Source organism: Thalassophryne amazonica, chromosome 1, assembly GCF_902500255.1.
Source record: "Thalassophryne amazonica chromosome 1, fThaAma1.1, whole genome shotgun sequence".
NCBI lineage: Eukaryota > Metazoa > Chordata > Actinopteri > Batrachoidiformes > Batrachoididae > Thalassophryne > Thalassophryne amazonica.
The window spans coordinates 67,852,325-67,872,972 of record NC_047103.1 but is presented as its reverse complement, the minus strand read 5'-3'; the positions used below and the strand labels follow the sequence as shown (position 1 = coordinate 67,872,972).

Genomic DNA, 20,648 nt, shown 5'->3' with positions numbered 1-20,648 from the left:
TCGATCACTAATGATTAAATGCAGAGTGGTGCATACAGAGCAAAAAGAGAAAGAAACAGTGCATCATGGGAACCCCCCAGCAGTCTACGTCTATAGCAGCATAACTAAGGGATGGTTCAGGGTCACCTGATCCAGCCCTAACTATAAGCTTTAGCAAAAAGGAAAGTTTTAAGCCTAATCTTAAAAGTAGAGAGGGTGTCTGTCTCCCTGATCTGAATTGGGAGCTGGTTCCACAGGAGAGGAGCCTGAAAGCTGAAGGCTCTGCCTCCCATTCTACTCTTACAAACCCTAGGAACTACAAGTAAGCCTGCAGTCTGAGAGCGAAGCGCTCTATTGGGGTGATATGGTACTACGAGGTCCCTAAGATAAGATGGGACCTGATTATTCAAAACCTTATAAGTAAGAAGAAGAATTTTAAATTCTATTCTAGAATTAACAGGAAGCCAATGAAGAGAGGCCAATATAGGTGAGATATACTCTCTCCTTTACAATAGTCCAGCCTAGAGGAAATAAATGCATGAATTAGTTTTTCAGCATCACTCTGAGACAAGACCTTTCTGATTTTAGAGATATTGCGTAAATGCAAAAAAGCAGTCCTACATATTTGTTTAATATGCGCTTTGAATGACATATCCTGATCAAAAATGACTCCAAGATTTCTCACAGTATTACTAGAGGTCAGGGTAATGCCATCCAGAGTAAGGATCTGGTTAGACACCATGTTTCTAAGATTTGTGGGGCCAAGTACAATAACTTCAGTTTTATCTGAGTTTAAAAGCAGGAAATTAGAGGTCATCCATGTCTTTATGTCTGTAAGACAATCCTGCAGTTTAGCTAATTGGTGTGTGTCCTCTGGCTTCATGGATAGATAAAGCTGGGTATCATCTGCGTAACAATGAAAATTTAAGCAATACCGTCTAATAATACTGCCTAAGGGAAGCATATATAAAGTGAATAAAATTGGTCCTAGCACAGAACCTTGTGGAACTCCATAATTAACTTTAGTCTGTGAAGAAGATTCCCCATTTACATGAACAAATTGTAATCTATTAGACAAATATGATTCAAACCACCACAGCGCAGTGCCTTTAATACCTATGGCATGCTCTAATCTCTGTAATAAAATTTTATGGTCAACAGTATCAAAAGCAGCACTGAGGTCTAACAGAACAAGCACAGAGATGAGTCCACTGTCCGAGGCCATAAGAAGATCATTTGTAACCTTCACTAATGCTGTTTCTGTACTATGATGAATTCTAAAACCTGACTGAAACTCTTCAAATAGACCATTCCTCTGCAGATGATCAGTTAGCTGTTTTACAACTACCCTTTCAAGAATTTTTGAGAGAAAAGGAAGGTTGGAGATTGGCCTATAATTAGCTAAGATAGCTGGGTCAAGTGATGGCTTTTTAAGTAATGGTTTAATTACTGCCACCTTAAAAGCCTGTGGTACATAGCCAACTAACAAAGATAGATTGATCATATTTAAGATCGAAGCATTAAATAATGGTAGGGCTTCCTTGAGCAGCCTGGTAGGAATGGGGTCTAATAAACATGTTGATGGTTTGGATGAAGTAACTAATGAAAATAACTCAGACAGAACAATCGGAGAGAAAGAGTCTAACCAAATACCGGCATCACTGAAAGCAGCCAAAGATAACGATACGTCTTTGGGATGGTTATGAGTAATTTTTTCTCTAATAGTTAAAATTTTGTTAGCAAAGAAAGTCATGAAGTCATTACTAGTTAAAGTTAATGGAATACTCAGCTCAATAGAGCTCTGACTCTTTGTCAGCCTGGCTACAGTGCTGAAAAGAAACCTGGGGTTGTTCTTATTTTCTTCAATTAGTGATGAGTAGAAAGATGTCCTAGCTTTACGGAGGGCTTTTTTATAGAGCAACAGACTCTTTTTCCAGGCTAAGTGAAGATCTTCTAAATTAGTGAGACGCCATTTCCTCTCCAACTTACGGGTTATCTGCTTTAAGCTACGAGTTTGTGAGTTATACCACGGAGTCAGACACTTCTGATTTAAAGCTCTCTTTTTCAGAGGAGCTACAGCATCCAAAGTTGTCTTCAATGAGGATGTAAAACTATTGACGAGATACTCTATCTCCCTTACAGAGTTTAGGTAGCTACTCTGCACTGTGTTGTTATATGGCATTAGAGAACATAAAGAAGGAATCATATCCTTAAACCTAGTTACAGCGCTTTCTGAAAGACTTCTAGTGTAATGAAACTTATTCCCTACTGCTGGGTAGTCCATCAGAGTAAATGTAAATGTTATTAAGAAATGATCAGACAGAAGGGAGTTTTCAGGGAATACTGTTAAGTCTTCTATTTCCATACCATAAGTCAGAACAAGATCTAAGATATGATTAAAGTGGTGGGTGGACTCATTTACTTTTTGAGCAAAGCCAATAGAGTCTAATAATAGATTAAATGCAGTGTTGAGGCTGTCATTCTCAGCATCTGTGTGGATGTTAAAATCACCCACTATAATTATCTTATCTGAGCTAAGCACTAAGTCAGACAAAAGGTCTGAAAATTCACAGAGAAACTCACAGTAACGACCAGGTGGACGATAGATAATAACAAATAAAACTGGTTTTTGGGACTTCCAATTTGGATGGACAAGACTAAGAGACAAGCTTTCAAATGAATCCCCAGGTGATCACCTGGGAATTCGGGACTTGGCGGCTCCAGTATTCACCAGGTTCGGTGGCGGCGGAAATTGTGTGGTTCCGGCTCTTCTCAGGACAGACGTCTTCTATCCTCGAGCCTGCCGACACGTCACCTTTGTGGATTGACTGTAATCTTATTCTGAGATTGTCTGTATGTTCGTTGTGCTCCTTCACAACATTAAATTGTTAATTTTTGGCTCATCTATTGACACTGGTGGGGATTGCTACCCTTGAGAGATGGCTCCCTGCCTATTCACGCACTAAACAGCACTTTTCTGCGGATATGAAGGAGTTGGAAGAAAATATGGAATACCGACCACATTTAAACTGCAGTCGGAATGTTTTGCTTGCATTGCGTGCTAAACCGGCACCTCAGATGACTCAGAGACTCCTGGATTGTATCCCTCCCAAGTTGAGAAGGCCTGTACAGGCCAGGCGTAAGAGATGGGGCCAGAGAGGTGGGATACGCAATCACCTGCAGCGAAGATACACCAGACCACCGCTTCCATCTATAATTTTGAGCAACCTACGTTCCCTTTATAACAAGGTAGACGAGATCCGGACCCACACAAGGTACTGTTCCAAATTCTGTGAAGCATCTCTGTTGTGTTTTACCGAGAGGTGGCTTCAACACAACATGCCCAACTCCCTCTTTGAGATAAACAGGTTTACTTTAATCCGGCTTGACAGAGATGCCAACTCGGGTAAATGCAAAGGCGGGGTAATCTGTGTGTATATCAATGATCTTTGGTGCCGCCAGTTCACCGTAAAAGAGACGTTATGTGATCCTAATGTTGAGATGCTATGTATGAGATTAAGCCCTTTCTATTTACTGCGTGAATTCAGTTGTGTACTGTTGTGTGTGACTTATGTACCACCCAGTGGAAAGGCTACATTGGCAGCAGCCACTATAGCGGACCTTGTTCACAGACTGCAACAGAAACATCCAGACCCACCAGCTATTGTGTTGGGGGACTTGAATCACTGTTATCTGGACACTGTACTACCTGGTTTTCACCAGATGGTAAAAGATGGCACAAGAAAGGACAAAACACTAGATAGATGCTATGTGAATGTTACAAATGCCTATGCATCTAAAATCAGGCCTCCTGTTGCATATTCTGACCACAATGTTGTCTACTTAATTCCTACCTATAAAACAAAACTAAAAAGATGTAAACCAACTGAAAGAGAAGTAAGGTGCTGGTCCTCTGATGCTAGGGAGGTGTTGTGTGTTGGGGGGGGGGGGGGGGGGGGGGGGGGTTGGCTGGACATTTTGGTGTTTTTTTCTTTTCTTTGCTCTCCAGGTGGTATGCAAACTGGTTTTTTGTCTGTGGAGAAGGTGCTGGCAGAAGAGTCCTTCACCCTCATCAGTGTGATATACAGCACCTGTGGATGATGCTCACGTGCAACCTTAAAGACTTTCAGCTGAGGCAGATAATGAGATGGCGTTCTGCATTTAAGCCATGTGTGATTTGAGCAGAATTGCCGAGAACTCGACCTTGTGATGTTCGTTTGTGAGACGCTGAGGACCGCGCCTGGGTTTGACACATCGTGCCTGTGAAGGAGGACGGGTGAGGGACACATGCTGTCAGCACACATCAGAGGTGATTTGATTGTCTGAATAATTGTTAACAGTAATTTGGTATTTTGTTACGCAGTATATGTGAATACTGATGAGAGTTGTGCAGCTTGCTTCTCACGGCCGTGGCGTGCGGACAGATGATCCTCCACCTGTTGTGAGAAGCTGCTCATTTACATAAAGCTTAAATTCAGACCTGAATGTGTTGCTAATAGTGTGTGCCTTTGAAGGATATTAGTTGTAGCTGCTGACTTACCTCACCTTTTCTATCCTTCACAGAGTCGGTTTGTCGTGTCCACCTGGGGGGGTGTTTGGCGGTGAACGTGGGTCCAGAGGCGCCGGGCTTCGATCCCTTTGGGCGCTGGAGAGCGCGCTGTCCTTCACTCCGCCAGACAGACGTGTTTTATGTTTGTACACCGAGTATTGCACAAAAGGGGGAAAATAAATTGTTTTGTTATTGGAACCGCTTTCTGGTTATTTTAGCGCTGGGTTCAGTCAGACGCAGGTCCGCTCCTCAACCCACGTCGACACATAACAGTAGTTCCCGGCCATTCTAAAATGGACCCAGCGGCAGAGGCGGTTCCATTTGCCGAAAGAGTTCAAGAACACTTGGAGAAAATATGGGAGCAATTACAGCATCTTGCAAACCAAATTAAACAAACAGACGCCCGTGTTACGGAGCTTGCAGTGCAAGCCGTTTCGCTTCCTGGTGCTCCAGCTGCGGCACCATCGATACCGGTGCAGATAACTCCGTCACCCAGAGATTCGGCGTCCGAACCGATTATTGTCATCCGGAGCCTTATGCGGGAGACGTTGAAGCCTGTGCTCCGTTTTTGATGCAATGTTCTCTGGTTTTTGCTCAACGACCGGCTTCCTTCTCTTCTGATGGCAGCCGTGTCTCATATGTGACAAATTTGCTCCGAGGTGACGCCTTAGCTTGGGTCACTGCGTTGTGGAGTAATAACTCGCCATTGTTAGGATCCTTTAAGGATTTCTCCCGGGAGTTCCGATTGGTTTTTGACCATCCGGTGAAAACAAATACCGTTGCCCAACGGTTGCTGAATCTCAGGCAGGGGAGGCGGAGTGCGGCGGAGTATTCCGTGGATTTCCGAATTTTTTCTGCTCAGTCCGGTTGGAATGCCGCAGCTTTACAAGGAGTGTTTGTGGATGGTTTAAATGATTCATTAAAAGACGAGCTAGCAGTCCGTGACGAACCAAACAATTTAGATGAGCTAATATCTTTGGTGATTCGTCTAGATGATCGGATAAAGGAGCGTGGACGCGAGAGAGGGCGGCCATCAGAATGGGTTTTTTCGTCTCGGGGCTTTCCCCAACACAGATCTGGGCTGCCTCTTCTTCGCCCCACTGAGACTCCTCCGACGGGACCTCTGGCTCCTCTTGCGGATGAGCCCATGCAGCACGGACGAGCTGAAGCCGCTATATTGCCCCGTCATATAAGCGTCAAGGAAAATAGTGGTGACGTATCTCCAGGAGTTCTGGGACAGGCAAAATAATACACACACAAAAAAAAAAGAAAAAAAAATTATTTGGGCTGTTTTGTTTTTTTTTTTTTGAAAGGGGTTATAAATTGTTTGGGGATTCAGAGGCGGTTCTGGTGGAGTGAACGACAGGCGGTTCGGAGCTCGGCTGGACTCAGTTGATCATTGGTTTTTATTATTTGTACTTAGGTATTTTCTGTTTGGGTCTGGCGTCGTTTTGTTTTGTTGTTTTTTATTTCCCTGCTTCCCTAACCCCAACCTCACTCGCCCCAAGACCGTTCGTCTTGTGGGTTGTGGGGTGGTGCAGGTTGGTCATGCTGAGCGTTCTCAGAAGACCTCTGCACCTAGGGGGGGGGTTGTCAGGGGCGGTTTTTTTGGTTTGGTTAGGGCCCGGTTCCACTCCAGCCTCGGTGGGCCTTTGTACCGTTCGTCATTGGTGTTGCCGGGGTGTGGTGCAGCGGGAACATACCTCTGTCGGAGGGGTGGGCCGATCTGTTGCCGTTCGCCATTTCGGTAGTTCCACCCCTCCCGATAAGCTGGGGTATGGTTGGGTTGGGGCACCGGACGTATTTCCGGTTTTCCGCTGCACCTTGGGGTTGGGGCCGGGTTAGTTTTTCCTGTTCCCTTCCCCGGCTTGGTAATTTTGTTGCCGTTCGCCAAAATTGCGCTGACGGAGTGCTCTGGGAGTGATCTGGGGTCTTTCGGGGTGCTGGGGAAGGTAACAGGGTTTATCGGTTGTTTTATTTGCCCCCGGGGTTGTTTAATGTAGTCCACCGGGGGTTGGAATTTTGTGTTTCTTCTGTTTTCTTCCAGGTTCCACCTCCAGGGTTGATGGGACGGTCCTCTGGGGGGGAATTGGTTTGTGGGTTGTGGGGTGGTGCAGGTTGGTCACGCTGAGCGTTCTCAGAAGACCTCTGCACCTGGGGGGGGGGTTGTCAGGGGCGTTTTTTATTTTGGTTTGGTTAGGGCCCGGTTCCACTCCAGCCTCGGTGGGCCTTTGACCGTTCGTCACTGGTGTTGCCAGTGTGTGGTGCAGCGGGAACATACCTCAGTCGGAGGGGTGGGCCGATCTGTTGCCGTTCGCCATTTCGGTAGTTCCACCCCTCCCGATAGGCTGGGGGTATGGTCAGGTTGGGGCACCTGACGTATTTCCGGTTTTCCGCTGCGCTTCGGGGTTGGGGCCGGGTTAGTTTTTCCTGTTTCCTTCCCCGGCTTAGTAATTTTGTGCCGTTCGCCAAAATTGAGCCGACGAAGGGCTCTGGGAGTGATCTGGGGTCTTTCGGGGTGCTGGGGGAGGTAACAGGGTTTGTCGGTTGTTTTATTTGCCCCCGGGGTAGTTTAATGAAGTCCACCGGGGGTTGGATTTTTGTGTTTCTTTTGTTTCCTTCCAGGTTCCACCTCCAGGTTTTGATGGGACAGTCCTCTGGGGGGGAATTGGCTTGTGGGGCCGGGTCTGGGGTTCCTGGGTTGTGGGGAGGGTGCCTCCTGGGGTGGTACGGTCCTCTGGGGGGCGCGGTTGCTCCATGTGTACCTGGGGACCTCTGTGGGATTCCGGCTTTGGCTGTTTCTCCCGGAACTGGCGGTAAAGGTCTTCTGGGGGGTGTTGGGCTCTGCAAGTCATTCTGGGGGGGTTGTTTGTTATTTTTCTTTGTGAATTGATGTTTGTATTGTGTTGTTGGGGCTGAGTTGGGTTTTTGCGTTTGGGAGTTTTTCTTTTCTTCCCGGGGTTGGATGGGACGGTCCCCTGGGGAGGCTTTGGGTGGGTTTTGTGATTTTCTTGTATGTTAGATTGGTACTTGGGACTCTTTTGGGGTTTTTGTTGATGCCAGCCGGCCTTCCAGCTGCGGTGCCCTGTCCTGCTGTCTGCGGTGGACATCGGGAGCGTTACGCTGTCTGCTTCCTGACGAGGACCCCGGAGGGAGGTGCTGTTCTCGGACCTGGTCTGTTCGGTCGCCGGGAGGCTTCCCGTTGAAGGGGGGGTACTGTTGTGTGTTGGGGGGGGGGGGGGGGGGTTGGCTGGACATTTTGGTGTTCTTTTCTTTTCTTTGCTCTCCAGGTGGTATGCAAACTGGTTTTTTGTCTGTGGAGAAGGTGCTGGCAGAAGAGTCCTTCACCCTCATCAGTGTGATATGCAGCACCTGTGGATGATGCTCACGTGCAATCTTAAAGACTTTCAGCTGAGGCAGATAATGAGATGGCGTTCTGCATTTAAGCCATGTGTGATTTGAGCAGAATTGCCGGGAACTCGACCTTGTGATGTTCGTTTGTGAGACGCTGAGGACCGCGCCTGGGTTTGACACATCGTGCCTGTGAAGGAGGACGGGTGAGGGACACATGCTGTCAGCACACATCAGAGGTGATTTGATTGTCTGAATAATTGTTAACAGTAATTTGGTATTTTGTTACGCAGTATATGTGAATATTGATGAGAGTTGTGCAGCTTGCTTCTCACGGCCGTGGCGTGCAGACAGATGATCCTCCACCTGTTGTGAGAAGCTGCTCATTTACATAAAGCTTAAATTCAGACCTGAATGTGTTGCTGATAGTGTGTGCCTTTGAAGGATATTAGTTGTAGCTGCTGACTTACCTCACCTTTTCTATCCTTCACAGAGTCGGTTTGTCGTGTCCACCTGGGGGGTGTTTGGCGGTGAACGTGGGTCCAGAGGCGCTGGGCTTTGATCCCTTTGGGCACTGGAGAGCGCGCTGTCCTTCACTCCGCCAGACAGACGCGTTTTATGTTTGTACACCGAGTATTGCACAAAAGGGGGAAAATAAATTTTTTGTTATTGGAACCGCTTTCTGGTTATTTTAGCGCTGGGTTCAGTCAGACGCAGGTCCGCTCCTCAACCCGCGTCGACACATAACAGGAGGAGCTTAAAGCTTGTTTTGACCTGACAGATTGGAAGCTATTTCATAGTTTGACCTTAGATGAGACCACCTCAGTTACGACTGATTACATAAATTTCTGTGTGCAGTCAGTTATTCCCACGAAAAGAATAAAAATCTACCCAAACAACAAAAGGTTTGTGTCTAAGGACATTAAGAGAATCATAAACTCAAAGAAAATGGCTTTTAAAAATAAAGACACTATCAAACATAAACAACTAGAGAAGGAGTTGAGAGACAAACTCAGGTAAGCTAAACAGGCCCATAGGCACTGTCTAGAGCAGTGATTTTCAACCTTTTTTGAGCCGTGGCACCCTTTTTATATTTACAAAATCCTGCGGCACACCAATGTCACGTGTCACGCACCACTAACTCGACTGTCTCTACACGGTGCGTTAGCACGTTAGCAACACGTGCGGTACAGATATGACGTAACATAGTATACTATAGTCATGGAGCTGTATATAAGAACTAGAGAGCGCAGTCCCATCGCTGCACACTAAACGAAAACGTCCCTTCATGGACAGCGACATGACGTCTCCTAACCGGGCAAAATATTGATGAAGTACCCGGATGTTAATGCATTTTCAATGGAGATTCGCGACTGAACACACTCAGAAAAATGCTCGCAAAATATGTGTTAAAATGCCATTTTGTCCTGGATATCGAGTCTGTAAAATTAATTTACATTAAATTATGTCAGGAAAGTATTAAACTTACTCTGACACACACACATTCACAAATATTAGTGTTGAAAGTTACACGGATCTGCGCTGATAAGCTACGCTGCTCAGCTGAGCTGCTGCTGTTCAACGCAGCGCGGCTCCTAAAACCATTACAATACATTTATATATATTATATTTTTACACAATTATCCTTTATTGACTGAGTTTCATTCATGAAGTCAGCGGTGTGTGTGTGCACATCTCTGTGTGTGTGGAAGCACAGCACGGGTCATTAATCTCATTATTTTAAGGTGCAAAAAAAAAAAAAAATTCCCCAGTCTTGTCGAACAATTTTTAGTCACTAACGACAAGAATTTTAACTAGACATTGGTCTAGCAGTGGAAAATATCAACTAGACATAAGTGAAGAGTTAATGGTCCGTGCCATCAGGCGACACAGGTACGACATGAGACATACAGCTGTTTATCATCCAAATATCACGGTCAAAGTGACAACAATAAACAAAACCACTTACTTATGGAAGGAAATATTGTCTCCCTTGTTCCTCTGTTTGTGACTTTGCCAACATGCGCAGCTTTCCGGCATATTCCACCTGTTTCTTGACGAGACTAAGTGAACTTCTATGCACACAAATCACTAACTTGCCCGGAATTAAAATGGCGAACACGCCTCCTTGTCGGCACACGGCTCAGCGCTACTGCGCGCTTTGCTGCCATCTACTGGAATAAAAGAGCATTGCACCATCTGCCACACTATTACAGCACATACACCCGATAATGGTGATATTTGATAATTGCCCACGGCAACCCTGACGATCGACCGCGGCACCCCGGTTGAGAATCACTGGTCTAGAGGAGACATTCAAAGACAGAAATCCAAAAAGACTCTGGGATAGTATGAAAAAACTTACTGGTATGTCATCCTCAAATAAACCTATTGTGACAGACAATGAACATTTGTTTGCAAACGAGCTAAATAATTTCTTTTGTTGATTTGACTCTGCAGGTCACTTTGAGAAATGTGTTGATTTAATTAAGACAGTCACACCTATGGATGCTGAGAGGATTGTCATAACTGAGGAGGAGGTCAGGCATACTTTCCAATACAGTCATTCAAGAAAAGCCTCAGGGCCAGACCATGCTAGTGCCCTTATATTAAAAATATGCACCAGGGAATTAGCCCCTGTATGGCAATGCATTTTTCAGTGTCCATCGACACCCACGTCATACAACTAGCATGGAAAACATCCCACATTATACCCCTTCCAAAAAACAATGCCCCAAAGAATATAATGATTTCCGGCCAATAGCCCTTACATCTGTTATCATGAAATCACTGGAAAAGATCATTGTACAACATCTCAATAGGTCTCTATGGAAGCAACGAGGTCCCTTCCAATTCACATATAAAGAAGGTCGTAGTACTGAGGATGCAGTGGTTACACTGGTGCACCTCATTTCCAAACATCTTAATCAATCAAAAACATGTGCCAGGGCTCTGTTTCTTGATTTCTCATCTGCGTTTAACACTATTCAACCAGATTTACTTTTAGCAAAAATGATTCAGTTACAGATTAATCCCTATATCATTTATTGGTACTTTTCTTACAAACAGGGTTCAGCTAGTTAAGGTAAACAAATCAAATCAAATCAATTTTATTTATATAGCGCCAAATCACAACAACAGTTGCCCCAAGGCGCTTTATATTGCAAGGTAAAAGCCATACAATAATCACAGAAAAACCCCAACGGTCAAAACGACCCCCTATGAGCAAGCACTTGGCGCGAGTGGGAAGGAAAAGCTCCCTTTTAACAGGAAGAAACCTCCAGCAGAACCAGGCTCAGGGAGGGGCAGTCTTCTACTGGGACTGGTTGGGGCTGAGGGGAGAGAATCAGGAAAAAGACATGCTGTGGAAGACAGCAGAGATCAATCACTAATGATTAAATGCAGAGTGGTGCATACAGAGCAAAAAGAGAAAGAACCACTCAGTACATCATGGGAACCCCCCAGCAGTCTAAGTCTATAGCAGCATAACTAAGGGATGGTTCAGGGTCACCTGATCCAGCCCTAACTATAAGCTTTAGCAAAAAGGAAAGTTTTAAGCCTAATCTTAAAAGTAGAGAGGGTGTCTGTCTCCCTGATCCGAATTGGGAGCTGGTTCCACAGGAGAAGAGCCTGAAAGCTGAAGGCTCTGCCTCCCTTTCTACTCTTAAAAACCCTAGGAACTACAAGTAAGCCTGCAGTCTGACAGCGAAGCGCTCTTTTGGGGTGATATGGTACTATGAGGTCCCTAAGATAAGATGGGACCTGATTATTCAAAACCTTATAAGTAAGAAGAAGAATTTTAAATTCTATTCTAGAATTAACAGGAAGCCAATGAAGAGAGGCCAATATGGGTGAAATATGCTCTCTCCTTCTAGTCCCCGTCAGTACTCTAGCTGCAGCATTTTGAATTAACTGAAGGCTTTTCAGGGAACTTTTAGGACAACCTGATAATAATGAATTAAAATAGTCCAGCCTAGAGGAAATAAATGCATGAATTAGTTTTTCAGCATCACTCTGAGACAAGACCTTTCTAATTTTAGAGATATTGCGCAAAGGTAAAAAAGCAGTCCTACATATTTGCTAAATATGCGCACTGAAGGACATATCCTGATCAAAAATGACTCCAAGATTTCTCACAGTATTACTAGAGGTCAGGGTAATGTCATCCAGAGTAAGGATCTGGTTAGACACCATGTTTCTAAGATTTGTGGGGCCAAGTATAATAACTTCAGTTTTATCTGAATTTAAAAGCAGGAAATTAGAGGTCATCCATATCTTTATGTCTATAAGACATTCATGCAGTTTAACTAATTGGTGTGTGTCCTCTGGCTTCATGGATAGATAAAGCTGGGTATCATCTGCGTAACAATGAAAATTTAAGCAATGCTTTCTAATAATACTGCCTAAGGGAAGCATGTTTAAAGTGAATAATATTGGTCCTAGCACAGAACCTTGTGGAACTCCATAATTAACCTTAGTCTGTGAAGAAGACTCCCCATTTACATGAACAAATTGTAATCTATTAGATAAATATGATTCAAACCACCGCAGCGCAGTGCCTTTAATACCTATGGCATGCTCTAATCTCTGTAATAAAATTTTATGGTCAACAGTATCAAAAGCAGCACTGAGGTCTAACAGGACAAACACAGAGATGAGTCCACTGTCTGAGGCCATAAGAAGATCATTTGTAACCTTCACTAATGCTGTTTCTGTACTATGATGAATTCTGAAACCTGACTGAAACTCTTCAAATAGACCATTCCTCTGCAGATGATCAGTTAGCTGTTTTACAACTACCCTTTCAAGAATTTTTGAGAGAAAAGGAAGGTTGGAGATTGGCCTATAATTAGCTAAGATAGCTGGGTCAAGTGATGGCTTTTTAAGTAATGGTTTAACCTTGGATGCTACAGCATCCAAGGTTGTGCTCAATGAGGATGTAAAACTATTGATGAGATAATCTATCTCACTCACAGAGTTTAGGTAGCTACTCTGCACTGTGTTGGTATATGGCATTGGAGAACATAACAAAGAAGGAATCATATACTTAAACCTAGTTACAGTGCTTTCAGAAAGACTTCTACTGTAATGAAACTTATTCCCCACTGCTGGGTAGTCCATTAAAGTAAATGTAAATGTTATTAAGAAATGATCAGACAGAAGGGGGTTTTCAGGGAATACTGTTAAGTCTTCAATTTCCATACCATAAGTCAAAACAAGGTCTAAAGTATGATTAAAGTGGTGGGTGGACTCATTTACATTTTGAGCAAAGCCAATCGAGTTTAATAATAGATTAAATGCAGTGCTGAGGCTGAGAAACTCACAGTAACGACCAGGTGGACGATAGATAACAACAAATAAAACTGGTTTTTGGGACTTCCAATTTGGATGGACAAGACTAAGAGTCAAGCTTTCAAATGAATTAAAGCTCTGTCTGGGTCTTTGATTAATTAATAAGCTGGAGTGGAAGATTGCTGCTAATCCCCCCCCCGGCCCATGCTACGAGCATTCTGACAGTTAGTGTGACTCGGGGGTGTTGACTCCTTTAAACTAATATATTCATCCTGCTGTAACCAGGTTTCTGTAAGGCAGAATAAATCAATATGTTGATCAATTATTATATCATTTACTAACAGGGACTTAGAAGAGAGAGACCTAATGTTTAATAGACCACATTTAACTGTTTTAGTCTGTGGTGCAGTTGAAGGTGCTATATTATTTTTTCTTTTTGAATTTTTATGCTTAAATAGATTTTTACTGGTTGTTGGTGGTCTGGGAGCAGGCACCGTCTCTACGGGGATGGGGTATTGGGGGATGGCAGGGGGAGAGAAGCTGCAGAGAGGTGTGTAAGACTACAACTCTGCTTCCTGGTCCCAACCCTGGATAGTCACGGTTTGGAGGGTTTAATAAAATTGGCCAGATTTCTAGAAATGAGGGCTGCTCCATCCAAAGTGGGATAGATGCCGTCTCTCCTAACAAGACCAGGTTTTCCCCAGAAGCTTTGCCAATTATCTATGAAGCCCACCTCATTTTTTGGACACCACTCAGACAGCCAGCAATTCAAGGAGAACATGCGGCTAAACATGTCACTCCCGGTCCGATTGGGGAGGGGCCCAGAGAAAACTACAGAGTCTGACATTGTTTTTGCAAAGTTACACACCGATTCAATGTTAGTTTTAGTGACCTCCGATTGGCGCAACCAGGTGTCATTACTGCCGACGTGAATTACAATCTTACCGAATTTACGCTTAGCCTTAGCCAGCAATTTCAAATTTCCTTCAATGTCGCCTGCTCTGGCCCCTGGAAGACAACTGACTATGGTTGCTGGTGTCGCTAACTTCACATTTCTCAAAACAGAGTCACCAATAACCAGAGTTTGATCCTCGGCGGGTGTGTCGCCGAGTGGGGAAAAACGGTTAGAGATGTGAACGGGTTGGTGGTGTACAGGGGGCTTCTGTTTAGGACTACGCTTCCTCCTCACAGTCACCCAGCCGGCCTGCTTTCCCGGCTGCTCGGGATCCGCTGGGGGACAGCTAACGGCGGCTAAGCTACCTTGGTCCGCACCGACTACAGGGGCCTGGCTAGCTGTAGGATTTTCCAAGGTGCGGAGCCGAGTCTCCAATTCGCCCAGCCTGGCCTCCAAAGCTACGAATAATCTACACTTATTACAAGTACCATTACTGCTAAAGGAGGCCGAGGAATAACTAAACATTTCACACCCAGAGCAGAGAAGTGCGGGAGAGACAGGAGAAGCTGCCATGCTAAACCGGCTAAGAGCTAGTAGCTGCGCTAAGCTAGTGGACTCCTAAAAACACACAAAGTGAATAATGTGTAAATAATTTAGAGGTGAATTCAGCAGAGGGAGTGCTTTAATTAAGGCACGTGAAGATTACACTGTGAAACAAATCGTTATCTAGATCAATCTAACTACGCAGACCAAACAGCTAACAGATACAGCAAAACACCGCTGTGCTCCAGAACAGGAAGTGATACAATACCGCAGTGATAGCCAACCACCAGTAGAGTGGTTGGCTCTCAATACACTATCCACTCCAAATACAACTAATGTTGGAGCACCCCAGGGCTGTATTAGCTCCCCTTTGTTGTTTACCCTATATACTTCAGACTGTACTACCAGTCTGTCAAACCAGTTTCTTTTAAAATATTCAGATGATTCCACCTTACTGACCCTCTTCACAGATCATGATGACCCAACACTGTATCAAGGCAAGGAGGATTGGCGAGTTGAGTGGTGTGATAAAAACGCTCTTATTATTAATACTGTGAAGACTGAGGAAATCATATTTGGTAAACCAAACTGCCATCTACCCCCAGTAAAGATTCATAATGCAGACATTAACCAAGTCCAAGTCTACAAATATTTAGGTGTCATGATTGATGAAAATCTGTCATGGACATCTCACATTGAGTATATCTGTAAAAAGATACAACAGCGCATTTATTTTCTTGGGAAACTAAAATCTTTTGGAGCCAGTAGCCAAATATTTTTTTTGTTTGTTTTTTACATCAGTGATTCAGAGTGTCATGCTCTATTGTAGTACAGCTCAGTTGAGTAGCCTATCAGTTAAACAAAGCAAAACTACACAACCAAATTAAAATCTGTTCAAAAATCATTGGGCTACCTGTGGATCAATCTTTTCAAGAAGCCCATGCCAAGAGTATGCTTTGATTAGCCAGGACATGGACAGTGTGACAGCAGTTAGATGCATAGTAGGAATGACAGATGTATCCAAAATAGAGGTGGGACGACATCAATCAGCTCTGAGCACTGTCTTGTTCACAATTGTGATGGACAGATTGAAGGATGAGATCAGACAGCAGTTTCCATGGACTAGGATGCAGAGGTGGGACAGTCACCATCAAGTCACTCTCAAGTCATGAATCAGCAAGTCCCAAGTCAAGTCTCAAGTCATAATGACCACCAACTGTTTGCAAGCTGACTTGAGACTTGACGTGGGACTTGCAGATTCATGACTGGAGAGTGACTTTGTCCCACCTATGCTAGGATGTTTGCAGATGACACTGATCTGTAGTGAGAGTCGATAGCAGGTTGAGACAAGTCTGGAGAGGTGGAAATATGCTCTGGAGAGAAGGGAAATGAAAGTCAATAGGAACAAGACTGAGTACGACTGGTTCATGATATTGTGCCTCATTTTCGTCACACCAGCACAAATTCATTCTCATTCATTCTGTGATGGCTGCATGAAATTAAAAATGAAGCGGGGGGTCGGGTGGTTATGGTTAGGGTGGGGGAAAGAGTAAGATTAGGTTATGGTTAAGGTTAGGGTCAGGGTAGGAGCACGGTTAGGAATAGTGAGTTAAAAAACCATGTCAGGAAAATTTGACTAATTTTGTCACGGGAGCACGAAAAAAAGGTCAGACTGGGCTGGTGTGAATGAGAGGGAGCTCAGTGGAATAGTGCAGTTACAAGTAGCAGAGGTGGTTAAGGTAAATGAGTGTAAATACTTGCGGTCAACTATCCAAAGTAATAGAGAGTGTGGTAGAGAGGAAAAGAAGAGAGTGCAGGCAGGGTGGAGTAGATGAAGAAAGGTGGCAGAAGGATATCTGCAAGAGTGAAGGGGAAAGTTTATAAGTCAGTACTGAGACAGCTATGTTGTATGGCTTGGAGACAGTGGCACTAACAAAAAACAGAACGCAGCACTGAAGCTGATTTTCTTTGAGAGTGACGCGGATGGGCGGGATTAGGATTGAACATATCAGAGGGACAGCACAGGTAGATGATTCGGAGACAGAGGCAGTGAGGCGACAATGAAATGATTTGGACGTGTAGAGGAGGGACACAGGGTATACAGGGAGAAGGATGCTGAGGATGGAGCCACCAGGCAGGAGGAGAAGGAGGAGGTCAAAGAGGAGGTTTATGGATGTGCTGAAGGAGGACATGCAGGTGGTTGGCAGAGGAAGATGCAGAGGACATGGCAAGCTAGAAATGGTTGACACGTTGTGGTGACCCACACCTAATAGGAGCAACTAAAGGAAGAGGAAAAAGATTTCACAGAAAAGCAATTATGAAAATTCTGAATGTCACTGAATAAATGCTTCAACAAGTGGGTGGCTGGAAATGTGTGTCATGGAGCAGATGGGAGCTTTAAATACTGTGATCCAGCCAGCCTCTCTAAGAGTCATCATTCAGTGGAGCGTTCCTCTAAAGCATTTTAAATGAACTGTTACCTCTCCTTACCTTTGTTACATTAGAATACGAGGTCTGTTAGAAAAGCATCTGACCTTTTTATTTTTTTCAAAAACCATATGGATTTGAATCACGTGTGATTGCATCAGACAAGCTTGAACCTTCGTGCGCATGTGTGAGTTTTTTCACGCCTGTCGGTTGCGTCATTCGCCTGTGAGCAGGCTTTGTGTGAGCACTGGTCCACCCCTCTCGTCGTTTTTATTGCGAATAAATGTCTGAACGATTTGCATCAATTTTTTTCCAGAAACTGTGAGAGACCTCCAGGTGGACACCGTTCGGAAAATTAATATGGCTTTCAGGGACGATTTTATGGGGATTATACAGATTAAGGAGTGTTACTGCCGCTTTAAGGACGGCCCACAACTGCTGAGAGCGCGACGAGCTCCCAGCGCCGATCGACAGGCTCAGACCCCGCTGAAACAACCAGATCATTTCCAACGTGAAGGCTTTGTTGATCCAGGACCTCGTCTGACTTTCACAAAAAGGCAGAAGTCGTGGACATCAGCACTTTTTCGGCACATTCCACTGTTACAGGAGTTTTTTTCATGGAAAGAAAAGTGGAGGGACGTGTCACGGAGCCGTTCATTATGCTCCGTGTTGGTCTCACAGGACGGCTTTCAGATGGATTCCGGTTGCTTTTCAGTCGTGTGATTATCCGATTGTGTTTGTGCATGAGCTGGACATGCCCGAACATGTCCTGGAAGGCTTCATCACGGCGTTGCTTTGCGCCATGCAGCTCTACCGCGACGCGTGGAATTCCGCTCCTCTTTCCACGACAAAAACTCCTGTAACAGTGGAATGTGCCGTTCATTTCTAAACTGGACGCTGTCTTGATCTGGTATGTCTTCTGCCTAGCACAGGAATTGTGAAAAGACATGGACATCAGCACATTAAGACAGACGTGCGGAGGAGTTCCGCGCGTCGTGGTGGAGCTGCATGGCGCAAAGCAACGCCGTGATGAAGCCTTCCAGGACATGTTCGGGCATGTCCAGCTCATGCACAATCACAATCGGATAATCACATGACTGAAAAGCAACCGGAATCCATCTGAAATCCACCTGAAAGCCGTTCTGTGAGACCAACACGGAGGTGGTTTTGTGCCGCGTAATGAACGGCTCTGTGGCGCGTCCCTCCGCTTTTCTTTCCATGACAAAAACTCCTGTAACAGTGGAATGTGCCGTTCATTTCTAAACTGGACGCTGTCTTGATCCGGAATGTCGTCTGACTAGCACAGGAATTGTGAAAAGACGTGGACATCAGCACATTAAGACAGACGTGCGGAGGAGTTCCGCGCATCGCGGTGGAGCTGCATGGGGCAAAGCAACGCCGTGATGAAGCCTTCCAGGACATGTTCGGGCATGTCCAGCTCATGCACAATCACAATCGGATAATCACACGACTGAAAAGCAACCGGAATCCATCTGAAATCCACCTGAAAGCCGTCCTGTGAGACCAACACGGAGGTGGTTTTGTGCCGCGTAATGAACGGCTCCGTGACACGTCCCTCCGCTTTTCTTTCCAAGAAAAAACTCCTGTAACAGTGGAATGTGCCGAAAAAGTGCTGATGTCCACAACTTCTGCCTTTTTGTGAAAGTCAGACGAGGTCCCGGATCAACAAAGCCTTCACGTTGGAAATGATCTGGTTGTTTCAGCGGGGTCTGAGCCTGTCGATCGGTGCTGGGAGCACGCCGTGCTCTCAGCAGTTGTGGGCCGTCCTTAAAGTGGCAGTAACACTGCTGGAGAATCTGGAGAACTTTCTACACGTAACCGGCAAGACCGAAAACCAACAATGAATGCCCGTGACCTTCGATCCCTCAGGCGGCACTGCATTAAAAACTGACATCATTGTGTAAAGGATCTTACTGCTTTGGCTCAGGAATACTTCAGAAAACCACTGTCAGTTAACACAGTTCGTCGCTACATCTACAAGTGCAAGTTAAAAGTCTACCATGCAAAGCAAAAGCATGGTAGAGTTTTAACAACATGCAGAAACAACATCCAGAAACACCAAGTGGAAAAGTGTGCTGTGGTCTAATGAGTCCAATGTCTTTTTCAGGGACGTCCCTGCAATACAATGCCAAGCCACATTCTGCACTTGTTACAACAGTGTGGCTTCATAGTAAAAGAGTGTGGGTACGAGACTGGCCTGAATGCAGTCCAGTAGTGTCACCCATTGAAAATGTGTGGCGCATTATGAAGTGCAAAATATGACAACAGAGACCCCGGACTGTTGAACACCTGAAGTCGTAGATCAAGCAAGAATGGGAAACAATTCCACCTACAAAGCTTCAACAATTAGTGTCTTCAGTTCCCAAATGCTTATTCAGTGTTGTTAGAAGGAAAGGTGATGTAACACAGTGGAAAACATACCACTGTCTCAGCTTTTTTGAAACATGTTGCAGGTATCCATTTCAAAATGACCCAATATTTGCAGAAAAACAACAAAGTCTATCAGTTGGAACATTAAATATCTTGTCTTTGTGGTGTATTCAATTGAATATACGTTGAAGAGGATTTTCAAATCATTGTATTCTATTTTTTTGTTGTTTTTTTTTACATTTTACACATCCTAACTTCATTGGAATTGGGGTTGTAGATATACTGTGTGTGTGTGTGTGTGTGTGTGTGTGTGTGTGTGTGTGTGTGTGTGTGTGTGTGTGTGTGTGTGTGTGTGTGTGTGTGTGTGTGTGTGTGTGTGTGTGTGTGTGTGTGTATTTCAACATGGATCACATGGTTAAACTGTTTTTTTTTTTACCACCTATGGTTGCAATGAATGCAAAGATATTGTCCCATTTTAGAAATTTGCACTAATTACAAATTTAGTTCCAAATGTTGAAAAAATCCTTTAAGAGCTGATTAAGTTTTAAAACATTTCTAATTTTCTTTTTCTTTATCAATGTGCTGCTTTACCAATGTCACATGATTTGTGATGTGATGAATATCTACTCAACAAAAATATAAATGAAACACTTTTGGTTTTGCTCCCATTTTGTATGAGATGAACTCAAAGATCTAAAACTTTTTCCACATACACAATATCACCATTTCTCTCAAATATTGTTCACAAACCAGTCTAAATCTGTGATAGTGAGCACTTCTCCTTTGCTGAGATAATCCATCCCACCTCACAGGTGTGCCATACCAAGATGCTGATTAGACACCATGATTAGTGCACAGGTGTGCCTTAGACTGCCCACAATAAAAAGCCACTCTGAAAGGTGCAGTTTTATCACACAGCACAATGCCACAGATGTCGCAAGATTTGAGGGAGCATGCAATTGGCATGCTGACAGCAGGAATGTCAACCAGAGCTGTTGCTTGTGTATTGAATGTTCATTTCTCTACCATAAGCCGTCTCCAAAGGCGTTTCAGAGAATTTGGCAGTACATCCAACCAGCCTCACAACCGCAGACCACGTGTAACCACACCAGCCCAGGACCTCCACATCCAGCATGTTCACCTCCAAGATCATCTGAGACCAGACACTCGGACAGCTGCTGAAACAATCGGTTTGCATAACCAAAGAATTTCCGCACAAAC

At 44.5% G+C, this 20,648-nt stretch overlaps 1 protein-coding gene across 2 annotated transcripts in view; it reads right to left on the bottom strand.

Annotated features, from left to right (window-relative positions):
• The window catches only part of LOC117511416 (guanine nucleotide exchange factor VAV3-like), a 397,959-nt gene that overhangs the window by 220,063 nt on the left and 157,248 nt on the right, over nt 1-20,648 (bottom strand). The window lies entirely within an intron of this gene.